The sequence below is a fragment of the Triticum aestivum genome, chromosome 5D, assembly GCF_018294505.1.
Source record: "Triticum aestivum cultivar Chinese Spring chromosome 5D, IWGSC CS RefSeq v2.1, whole genome shotgun sequence".
NCBI classification, from domain to species: domain Eukaryota; kingdom Viridiplantae; phylum Streptophyta; class Magnoliopsida; order Poales; family Poaceae; genus Triticum; species Triticum aestivum.
Window position 1 is genome coordinate 195,634,019 of NC_057808.1, and position 11,762 is coordinate 195,645,780.

Below are 11,762 nucleotides of genomic sequence, written 5' to 3' on the forward strand. Positions count from 1 at the left end.
TCACATATACCTTTGTTAACCTTGCCATCCTTCTTATCCGCCAAATACTTGGGGCAGTTCCGCTTCCAGTGGCCAGTCTGCTTACAGTAGAAGCACTCAGTTTCAGGCTTAGGTCCAGACTTGGATTTCTTCTCCTGAACAGCAACTTGCTTGCTATTCTTCTTGAAGTTCCCTTTCTTCTTCCCTTTGCCCTTTTTCTTGAAACTAGTGGTTTTACTGACCATCAACACTTGATGCTCCTTTTTGATTTCTACCTCCGCTGCCTTTAGCATTGCGAAGAGCTCGGGAATCGTCTTATCCATCCCTTGCATGTTATAGTTCATCACGAAGCTCTTGTAGCTTGGTGGCAGTGATTGAAGAATTCTGTCAATGACGCAATCATCCGGAAGTTGAACTCCCAGTTGAATCAAGTGATTATTATACCCAGACATTCTGAGTATATGCTCACTGACAGAACTATTCTCTTCCATCTTGCAGCTATAGAACTTATTGGAGACTTCATATCTCTCAATCCGGGCATTTGCTTGAAATATTAACTTCAACTCCTGGAACATCTCATATGCTCCATGACGTTCAAAACGTCGTTGAAGTCCCGGTTCTAAGCCGTAAAGCATGGCACACTGAACTATTGAGTAGTCATCAGCTTTGCTTTGCCAGACGTTCATAACTTCTGGTGTAGCTCTTGCAGGAGGCCTGGCACCTAGCGGTGCTTCCAGGACGTAATTCTTCTGTGCAGCAATGAGGATAATCCTCAAGTTACGGACCCAGTCCGTGTAATTGCTACCATCATCTTTCAACTTAGCTTTCTCAAGGAACGCATTAAAATTCAACGGAACAACAGCACGGGCCATATATCTACAATTAACATAGACAAGCAAGATACTATCAGGTACTAAGTTCATGATAAATTTAAGTTCAATTAATCATATTACTTAAGAACTCCCACTTAGATAGACATCTCTCTAATCATCTAAGTGATTACGTGATCCAAAGCAACTAAACCATGACCGATTAACACGTGAGATGGAGTAGTTTCAATGGTGAACATCACTATGTTGATCATATCTACTATATGATTCACGCTCGACCTTTCGGTCTCTGTGTTCCGAGGCCATATCTGTACATATGCTAGGCTCGTCAAGTTTAACCTGAGTACTCCGCGTGTGCAACTGTTTTGCACCCGTTGTATTTGAACGTAGAGCCTATCACACCCGATTAACACGTGGTGTCTCAGCACGAAGAACTTTTGCAACGGTGCATACTCAGGGAGAACACTTTTATCTTGAAATTTTAGTGAGAGATCATCTTATAATGCTACCGTCAAACAAAGCAAGATAAGATGCATAAAGGATTAACATCACATGCAATCAATATAAGTGATATGATATGGCCATCATCATCTTGTGCTTGTGATCTCCATCTCCGAAGCACCGTGCTTGTGATCTCCATCTCCGAAGCACCGTCATGATCACCATCGTCACCGGCGCGACACCTTGATCTCCATCGTAGCATCGTTGTCGTCTCGCCAACTTATTGCTTTTACGACTATCGCTACCGCTTAGTGATAAAGTAAAACTATTACATGGCGATTGCATCTCATACAATAAAGCGACAACCATATGGCTCCTGCCAGTTGCCGATAACTCGGTTACAAAACATGATCATCTCATACAACACATTATATCACATCATGTCTTGACCATATCACATCACAGCATGCCCTGCAAAAACAAGTTAGACGTCCTCTACTTTGTTGTTGCAAGTTTTACGTGGCTGCTACGGGCTTAGCAAGAACCGTTCTTACCTACGCATCAAAACCACAACGATAGTTTGTCAAGTTGGTGCTGTTTTAACCTTCGCAAGGACCGGGCGTAGCCACACTCGGTTCAACTAAAGTGAGAGAGACAGACACCCGCCAGTCACCTTTAAGCAACGAGTGCTCCGAACGGTGAAACCAGTCTCGCGTAAGCGTACGCGTAATGTCGGTCCGGGCCGCTTCATCTCACAATACCGCTGAACCAAAGTATGACATGCTGGTAAGCAGTATGACTTATATCGCCCACAACTCACTTGTGTTCTACTCGTGCATAGCATCAACGCATAAAACCAGGCTCGGATGCCACTGTTGGGTAACGTAGTAATTTCAAAAAATTCCTACGCACACGCAAGATCATGGTGATGCATAGCAACGAGAGGGGAGAGTGTTGTCCACGTACCCTCGTAGACCGACAGCGGAAGCGTTATCACAACGCGGTTGATGTAGTCGAACGTCTTCACGATCCGACCGATCAAGTACCGAACGCACGGCACCTCCGAAGTTCTACACACGTTCAGCTCGATGACGTCCCTCGAACTCCGATCCAGCCGAGTGTTGAGGGAGAGTTTCGTCAGCACGACGGCGTGGTGACGATGATGATGTTCCACCGACGCAGGGCTTCGCCTAAGCTTCGCGACGGTATTATCGAGGTGTAATCTGGTGGAGGGGGGCACCGCACACGGCTAAAATATCGTATATCAAGTGTGTTCTTAGGTGCCCCCTGCCCCCGTATATAAAGGAGCAAGGGGGAGGCCGGCTGCCTATGGGGCGCGCCAAGGAGAGGGGGGGAGTCCTCCTCCTAGTAGGAGTAGGACTCCCCTTTCCTAGTCCTACTAGGAAAAGAAGGGGGGAAGGAAAGAGAGGGAGAGGGAGAGGGAAAGGGGGCTGCGCCCCCCTCTCCTAGTCCAACTAGGACTCCTCTGGGAGGGGGCGCACCACCTCCTGGCTGCTGCCCTCTCTCTCCCCTCAAGGCCCACTAAGGCCCAATACTTCCCCGGGGGGTTCCGGTAACCCTCCGGCACTCCGGTTTAATCCGAAACTTCTCCGGAACACTTCCGGTGTCCGAATATAGTCGTCCAATATATCAATCTTTACGTCTCGACCATTTCGAGACTCCTCGTCATGTCCGTGATCACATCCGGGACTCCGAACAACCTTCGGTACATCAAATCATATAAACTCATAATAAAACTGTCATCGTAACTTTAAGCGTGCGGACCCTTTGGGTTCGAGAACTATGTAGACATGACCGAGACACCTCTCCGGTCAATAACCAATAGCGGGACCTGGATGCCCATATTGGCTCCTACATATTCTACGAAGATCTTTATCGGTCAGACCGCATAACAACATACGTTGTTCCCTTTGTCATCGGTATGTTACTTGCCCGAGATTCGATCGTCGGTATCTCGATACCTAGTTCAATCTCGTTACCGGCAAGTCTCTTTACTCGTTCCGTAATACATCATCCCGCAACTAACTCATTAGTCACAATGCTTGCAAGGCTTATAGTGATGTGCATTACCGAGTGGGCCCTGAGATACCTCTCCGACAATCGGAGTGACAAATCCTAATCTCGAAATACGCCAACCCAACAAGTACCTTTGGAGACACCTGTAGAGCACCTTTATAATCACCCAGTTACGTTGTGACGTTTGGTAGCACACAAAGTGTTCCTCCGGTAAACGGGAGTTGCATAATCTCATAGTCATAGGAACATGTATAAGTCATGAAGAAAGCAATAGCAACATACTAAACGATCGGGTGCTAAGCTAATGTAATGGGTCATGTCAATCACGTCATTCTCCTAATGAGGTGATCCCGTTAATCAAATGACAACTCATGTCTATGGCTAGGAAACATAACCATCTTTGATTAACGAACTAGTCAAGTAGAGGCATACTAGTGACACTTTGTTTGTCTATGTATTCACACATGTATTATGTTTCCGGTTAATACAATCCTAGCATGAATAATAAACATTTATCATGATATAAGGAAATATATAATACTTTATTATTGCCTCTAGGGCATATTTCCTTCAATCTTCACCAGCACCATCTCCTCTCAAACCCTAGTTCATCTCTTGTATTCGATCTTGGTCCCAAAACCTCAGATTGGTACCTGTGGGTTGCTACTAGTGTTGATTACTCCTTGTAGTTGATGCTAGTTGGTTTATTCGGTGGAAGATCATATGTTCAGATCCTTACTGATAATTAATACTCCTCTAATTATGATTATGAATATGCTTTGTGAGTAGTTACGTTTGTTCCTCAGGACATGGGAGAAGTCTTGTTATAAGTAGTCATGTGAATTTGGTATTCGTTCGATATTTTGATGAGATGTATGTTGTCTCTCCTCTAGTGGTGTTATGTGAACGTCGACTACATTACACTTCACCATTATTTGGGCCTAGGGGAAGGCATTGGGAAGTAATAAGTAGATGACGGGTTGCCAGAGTGACAGAAGCTTAAACCCTAGTTTATGCGTTGCTTCGTAAGGGGCTGATTTGGATCCATATGTTTCATGCTATGGTTAGGTTTACCTTAATTCTTCTTTCGTAGTTGCGGATGCTTGCGAGAGGGGTTAATCATAAGTGGGAGGATTGTCCAAGGAAGTAAAGCACCCAAGCACCGGTCCACCCACATATCAAATTATCAAAGTAACGAACGCGAATCATATGAGCATGATGAAAACTAGCTTGACAACAATTCCCATGTGTCCTCGGGAGCGCTTTGCTTTATATAAGAGTTTGTCCAGGCTTGTCCTTTGTTACAAAAAGGATTGGGCCACCTTGCTGCACCTTAGTTACTTCATTTACTTGTTACCCGTTACGGTTTATGTTATCACAAAACTATCTTTTACCGATAATTTCAGTGCTTGCAGAGAATACCTTGCTGAAAACCACTTGTCATTTCCTTCTTCTCCTCATTGGGTTCGACACTCTTACTTATCAAAAGGACTATGATAGACCCCCTATACTTGTGGGTCATCAAGACTCTTTTCTGGCGCCGTTGCTGGGGAGTGAAGCGCCTTTGGTATGTGGAATTTGGTAAGGAAACATTTATATAGCGTGCTGAAATTTACTGTCACTTGTTACTATGGAAAATAATCCTTTGAGGGGTTTGTTCCGGGTATCTTTACCTTGACCGGAACCACAATTAGTTACTCCTGAACCTACTACACCTACTGAAAATATTTATTTTGAAATTCCTTCGGGTATGATGGAGAAACTGCTAGCTAATCCTTATGCAGGAGATGGAACATTACATCCTGATTTGCACCTAATCTATGTGGATGAATTTTGTGGATTATTTAAGCTTGCAGATATGCCGAGGATGTTTTCAATAAGAAGCTCTTCCCTTTATCTTTGAAGGGAAACCATTGACATGGTATAGGCTATTGGATGATATTGGATCATGGAACTACAACCGATTGAAATTGGAATTTCATCAGAAGTTTTATCCTGTGCATCTGGTTCATCGAGATCGGAATTATATCTATAATTTTTGGCCTCGTGAAGGAGAGTGTATCGCTCAAGATTGGTGGAGGCTTAAGTCATTGTTATATTCATGCCCCAATCATGAGCTCTCAAGAGAAATTATTATTCAAATTTTTTATGCTTGGCTTTCTCATAATGATCGATCCATGCTCAATACTTCTTGTATTGGTTCCTATATGAAGAAGGATATTGAATTCAAATTGAATTTATTGGAAAGAATTAAACGCAACTCTGAAGATTGGGATCTCGACGAAGGTAAGGAGTCAGGTATAAACCTTAAGTTTGATTGTGTTAAATCTTTTATGGATACCGATGCTTTCCGAGAATTTAGCACTAAATATGGACTTGACTCTGAGATAGTAGCTTCTTTTTGTGAATCTTTTGCTACTCATGTTGATCTCCCTAAGGAGAAGTGGTTTAAATATCATCCTCCCATTGAAGTTAAAGTAGTAGAACCTATTAAAGTTGAAGAAGAAACTATTACTTATAATGTTGATCCTATTATTCCTACTGCTTATATTAAGAAACCACCATTCCCTGTTAGAATAAAGGATCATGCTAAATCTTTAACTGTGGTCCACAAAGTAATATTAGAGCACCGAAACCTCTGAAAAAATTAAAGTTGAACCTAGTATTGCTATGGTTAAAGATCTCTTGGTTGATAATATTGATGGGCATGTTATTTATTTCTGTGATGAAGCTGCTAGAATTGCTAAACCTGATACTAAAGATAAACATAGACCTGTTGTTGGCATGCCTGTTGTTTCTGTTAAAATTGGAGATCATTGTTATCATGTCTTATGTGATGCGGGTGCTAGTGTGAGTGCAATTCCTTACACCTTATATAAAGAAATTATGAATGATATTGCGCGTGCTGAGATAGAACATATTGATGTTACTATTAAGCTTGCTAATAGAGATACTATATCACCAATTGGGATTGCTAGAGACGTTGAAGTATTGTGTGGGAAAATTAAATATCCTACTGATTTTCTTGTTCTTGGTTCCTCACAAGATAATTTTTGCCCATTATATTTGGTAGACCCTTCTTGAATACTGTTAATGCTAAGATAGACCGCGAGAAAGATATTGTTACTATTGGTTTAGGGGATATGTCTCATGATTTTAATTTCTCTGAATTTCGTAGACAACCCCATGATAAAGAATTGCCTAGTCAGGATGAAATTTTTGGTCTTGCTTCTATTGCCGTTGACGGTGTCCTGGACTAGGGGGTACTCACCATGCCGTCTCCCGACCAGCTGGATCGGGTCGAGGACTCCCACGGCCATTCTCTATTGGGACAGTTCGGGCAGCCCATGCCGCATACAAGGGATATTCCACAAGACTTGGTGCCCAAGACAAGGACTCTCCTAAACCATAGGCCTCTGGTGCATTATATAAACCGAGGCCAGGCTAGTCAATAGATCAATTGATATTCATTAAATCAATCTCATGGTGGACACATGTACTCTGTACTATCCCCCATATGAATACAATCAAAAGCAGGATGTAGGGTTTTACCTCCATCAAGAGGGCCCGAACCTGGGTAAAACCTGTGTCCGTGTTACTATCACTCCAAGACGCCTAGCTTAGGACCCCTACTACGAGATATGTCGGATTTCACACTGACAGCCGTGCCACCTAATGATTCTTTAGAACAATATTTGCTAGACCATGAAAATGACATGTTTATGAATGGAAGAAGGGAAATAGATGAAGTATTCTTTAATCAGGGACCTATTTTGAAACACAATTTGCCTGTTGAAATCCTTGGAGATCCTCCTCCACCTAAGGGTGATCCCGTGTTTGAGCTTAAACCATTACCCGATACTCTGAAACATGCTTATCTTGATGAAAAGAAGATATATCCTGTTATTATTAGTGCTAACCTTTCAGAGCATGAAGAAAGGAAATTATTGAAAACTATGAAGAAGCACAGTGCTGCTATTGGATATACTCTTGATGATCTTAAAGGCATTAGTCCCACTCTATGTCAGCACAAAATTAAATTGGAGAAAGATGCTAAACCAGTTGTTGATCATCAATGATGGTTAAATCCTAAAATGAAAGAAGTGGTAAGGAGTGAAATACTAAAGCTTCTGGAGGGAGGTATAATTTATCCTATTGCTGACAGTCAATGGGTAAGTCCTGTTCATTGTGTCCCTAAGAAGGGAGGTATTACTGTTGTTCCCAATGATAAGAATGAATTGATTCCTCAAAGAATTGTTACAGGTTATAGAATGGTAATTGATTTCTCCAAATTAAATAAAGATACTAGAAAAGATCATTACCCTCTACCTTTTATTGATCAAATGCTAGAAAGATTATCCAAAGATACACATTTTTGCTTTCCAGATGGTTATTCTGGTTTCTCTCAAATACCTGTGTTAAAAGAGGATCAAGAGAAAAGCACTTTTACTTGCCCTTTCGGTACCTTTGCTTATAGACGTATGCCTTTTGGTTTATGGAATGCACCTGCTACCTTTCAAAGATGTATGACTGGTATATTCTCTGACTTTTGTGAAAAGATCGTTGAGGTTTTCATGGATGATTTCTTCGTTTACGGAACTTCTTTTGATGATTGCTTAAGCAACCTTGATCGAGTTTTGCAGAGATGTGAAGAAACTAATCTTATCTTGAATTGGGAGAAGTGCCACTTTATGGTTAACGAAGGTATTGTATTTGGGCATAAAATTTCTGAAAGATGTATTGAAGTTGATAAAGCTAAAGTGGATGCTATTGAAAAGATGTCGTGTCCAAAAGATATCAAAGGTATAAGAATTTTCCTTGGCCATGCTAGATTCTATAGGAGGTTTATTAAAGACTTCTCTAAAATTTCTAGGCCTCTCACTAATCTCTTAAAAAAGATGTTCCTTTTGTTTTGGTGATGATTGTGTAGAAGCATTTGAAATACTTAAGAAAGCCTTGATTACTGCACCTATTGTTCAGCCACTTGATTGGAGTTTACCCTTTAAAATTATGTGTGATGCTAGTGATTATGTTGTAGGTGTTGTTCTAAGACAAAGAGATGATAAGAAATTAGATGTTATTCAGTATGCTAGTAAAATTCTAGACAGTGCCCAGAGAAATTATGCTACCACTGAAAAAGGATTTTTGGCAGTTGTATTTGCATGTGATAAGTTCGGACCTTATATTGTTGATTCCAAAGTAACTGTTCACACTGATCATGCTGCTATTAAATATCTTATGGAAAAGAAAGATGCCAAACCTAGACTTATTAGATGGGTTCTCTTGCTACAAGAATTTGATTTACACATTATTGGTAGAAAGGGAGCCGAGAACCCCGTTGCAGACAATTTGTCTAGGTTAGAAAATGTTCTTGATGACCCACTACCTATTGATGATAGCTTTCCTGATGAGCAATTAAATGTCATAAATGCTTCTCATAATGCTCCATGGTATGCTGATTATGTGAATTATATTGTTGCGAAATTTATACCACCTAGTTTCACATACCAGCAAAAGAAAAGTTTTTCTATGATTTAAGAAATTACTTTTGGGATGATCCACACCGTTATAAAGGAGTAGATGGTGTTATTAGACGTTGTGTACATGAGCATGAACAGGAATATATCCTACGCAAGTGCCACTCCAAGGCATACGGAGGACACCACGCTGGAGATAGAACTGCACATAAGGTATTGCAATCCAGTTTCTATTGGCCCACTCTCTTTAAGGATGTCTGTAAGTTTGTCTTGCCTTGTGATGAATGCCAAAGAATTGGTAATATTAGTAGACGTCAGGAAATGCCTATGAATTATTCACTTGTTATTGAACCATTTGATGTTTGGGGCTTTGATTATATGGGACCTTTTCCTTCGTCTAATGGGTATACACATATTTTAGTTGTTGTTGATTACATTACTAAGTGGGTAGAAGCTATTAATACTAGTAGTGCTGATCATAGCACTTCTATTAAGATGCGTAAAGAAGTTACTTTTCTGAGGTTTGGAGTCCCTAGATATTTAATGACTGATGGTGGTTCACATTTTATTCATGGTGCTTTCTGTAAAATGCTTGCTAAATATGATGTTAATCATAGAATTGCATCCCCATATCATCCCTAGTATAGTGGTCAAGTAGAATTGAGCAATAGAGGGATTAAATTAATTTTGCAAAAGACTGTTAAAAGATCTAGAAAGAATTGGTCTAAGAAACTTGATGATGCTTTGTGGGCTTATAGAACTGCTTATAAGAATCCTATGGGTATGTCTCCGTATAAAATGGTTTATGGAAAAGCATGTCACTTACCTCTTGAACTAGAACATAAGGCATATTGGGCTATTAAAGAGCTCAATTATGATTTCAAACTTGCCGGTGAGAAGAGGTTATTTGACATTAGCTCACTTGATGAATGGAGAACCCAAGCCTACGAGAATGCCAAGTTGTTTAAAGAAAAAGTTAAAAGATGGCATGATAAAAGGATACAAAAGTGTGAGTTTAATGTAGGTGATTATGTTTTGCTATACAACTCTCGTTTAAGATTTTTTTCAGGAAAGCTTCTCTCTAAATGGGAAGGCCCTTACATTATCGAGGAGGTCTATCGTTCCGGTGCCATAAAAATTAACAATGCCGAAGGTAAAAATTTGAAGGTGGTAATGGGTCAAAGACTCAAACATTATATCTCAGGTACTCCCATAAATGTTGAGACCAATATAATTGATACCATAACCCCGGAGGAGTACATAAGGGACACTTTCCAGAATGTTTCAGACTCCAAAAAGGAATAGGTATGTGGTACGGTAAGTAAACTGACTCCAAAACGTTTCCAATGATAAATTTTCTCCGTTTTGGAATATTTAGAGAACTAGGAAAATTAAAAGTAGTCTGAAAGAGACACGAGGCCACCACAAGGGTGGAGGGCGCGCCCCCGACCTTGTGGCCACCTCGTGTGCCCTCCGGACTCTGTTTTCTTGCAGGATACTTATTTGGGTCGGTAAAAATTCATTATATAATCTCCCAAAGGTTTTGACCACCGTACCACGCAAAAATCCTCTGTTTTGTTTTGAGTTGTTTCTACAGCAGATTTGGAGCAAGATTTCTTCTCAGGAGTCGGTCGGGGAGAGTCGGGTATCTCACCCGGCACAAGGCCCAAGAGCATACAACGATGCTAACCACTTTGTGCCAGCAACGGAGGAAGAGATGGAGGCTGACTTGAAAAGAGTGGATGCCATGGAGGAGGATCAAGAAGTTACCTCTCGTCTTCAAACCAGATTCATGCTGGAGGAACTTCAGAGCTCAACAATACGAAATTCGGTTATTCCTCCCAATGCTAGATTTCTCTCTTATGAAAATTTGAAAAAGAGTGTTGCTTTTTCTCCCGCAGCAAGGAAACATCCATGGGTTGATGGAGCTCTAGCTGTCAAGGGTAAACTTCTCAAGGAAGTGATTGATCTTAAGCAGAAAATTAATAAGCTCGAGGAAGAGAATCGTATCCTAAGGGGCATCATCGCCAAGAATATTATATCACCACTTCCAAAGAAAGAGATCTAAATACATGGGTATGGGCACTCCCCTTGGCAACTGCCAAGCTTGGGGGAGTGCCCCGGTATCGTATCACCATCACATCTTTATCTTTATCACTTTTCTTAGTTCGATCCTTTTGGTTATGTCTTGATCTAGTAGAAGAAAGTTACTAGTATGATCTAGCTTTGAGTTTTGCTTTATGTTCCCTCTATGTAATCGAGTCCGTGAGATATATAATAAAGAGTAGTTATGATTGAAGGGCTTTGCTTTCTTGCTATGATATAGAGGGAATTAAATAAAAAGAATAAAAAGAAATAAAAAGATCATATATTGATCTCATGGAGAGTAATGACTTCACATATAAAGAGTATGATGAATAAAAGTTGTTGAGAGTTGACAAACATAGTTTTGGTCAATGTTGCAATTAATAGGAAGTAATAAAGAAAGAGAGGCTTTACATATAAATAGACTATCTTGGACATATTTTATAATTGTGAGCACTCATTAAAATATGACATGCTAAAAAGTTGATGTTGGACAAGGAAGACAACATAATGAGTTATGTTTTCTTATATCCGAATAGAAGTTATATTGTTTTGGATCATCCAACATGTTGAGCTTGCCTTTCCCTCTCATGCTTAGTCAAATTCCTTGCACCAAGTAGAGATACTACTTGTGCTTCCAAACATCCATAAACCCAGTTTGGCCATAAGAGTCCACCATACCAACCTATGGATTGAGTAAGATCCTTCAAGTAAGTTGTTATCGGTGCAAGCAATAAAAATTGCTCTTTAAATATATATGATTTATTACTGTAAAGAAAACAAGCTTTATACAAACTTGTGATATGGAATAAATAAAAGCGACGGACTGCATAATAAAGGTCCTTATCACAAGTGGCAATATAAAGTGACATTCTATTGCATTAAAATTTTATACATCCAACCGTAAAAGCGC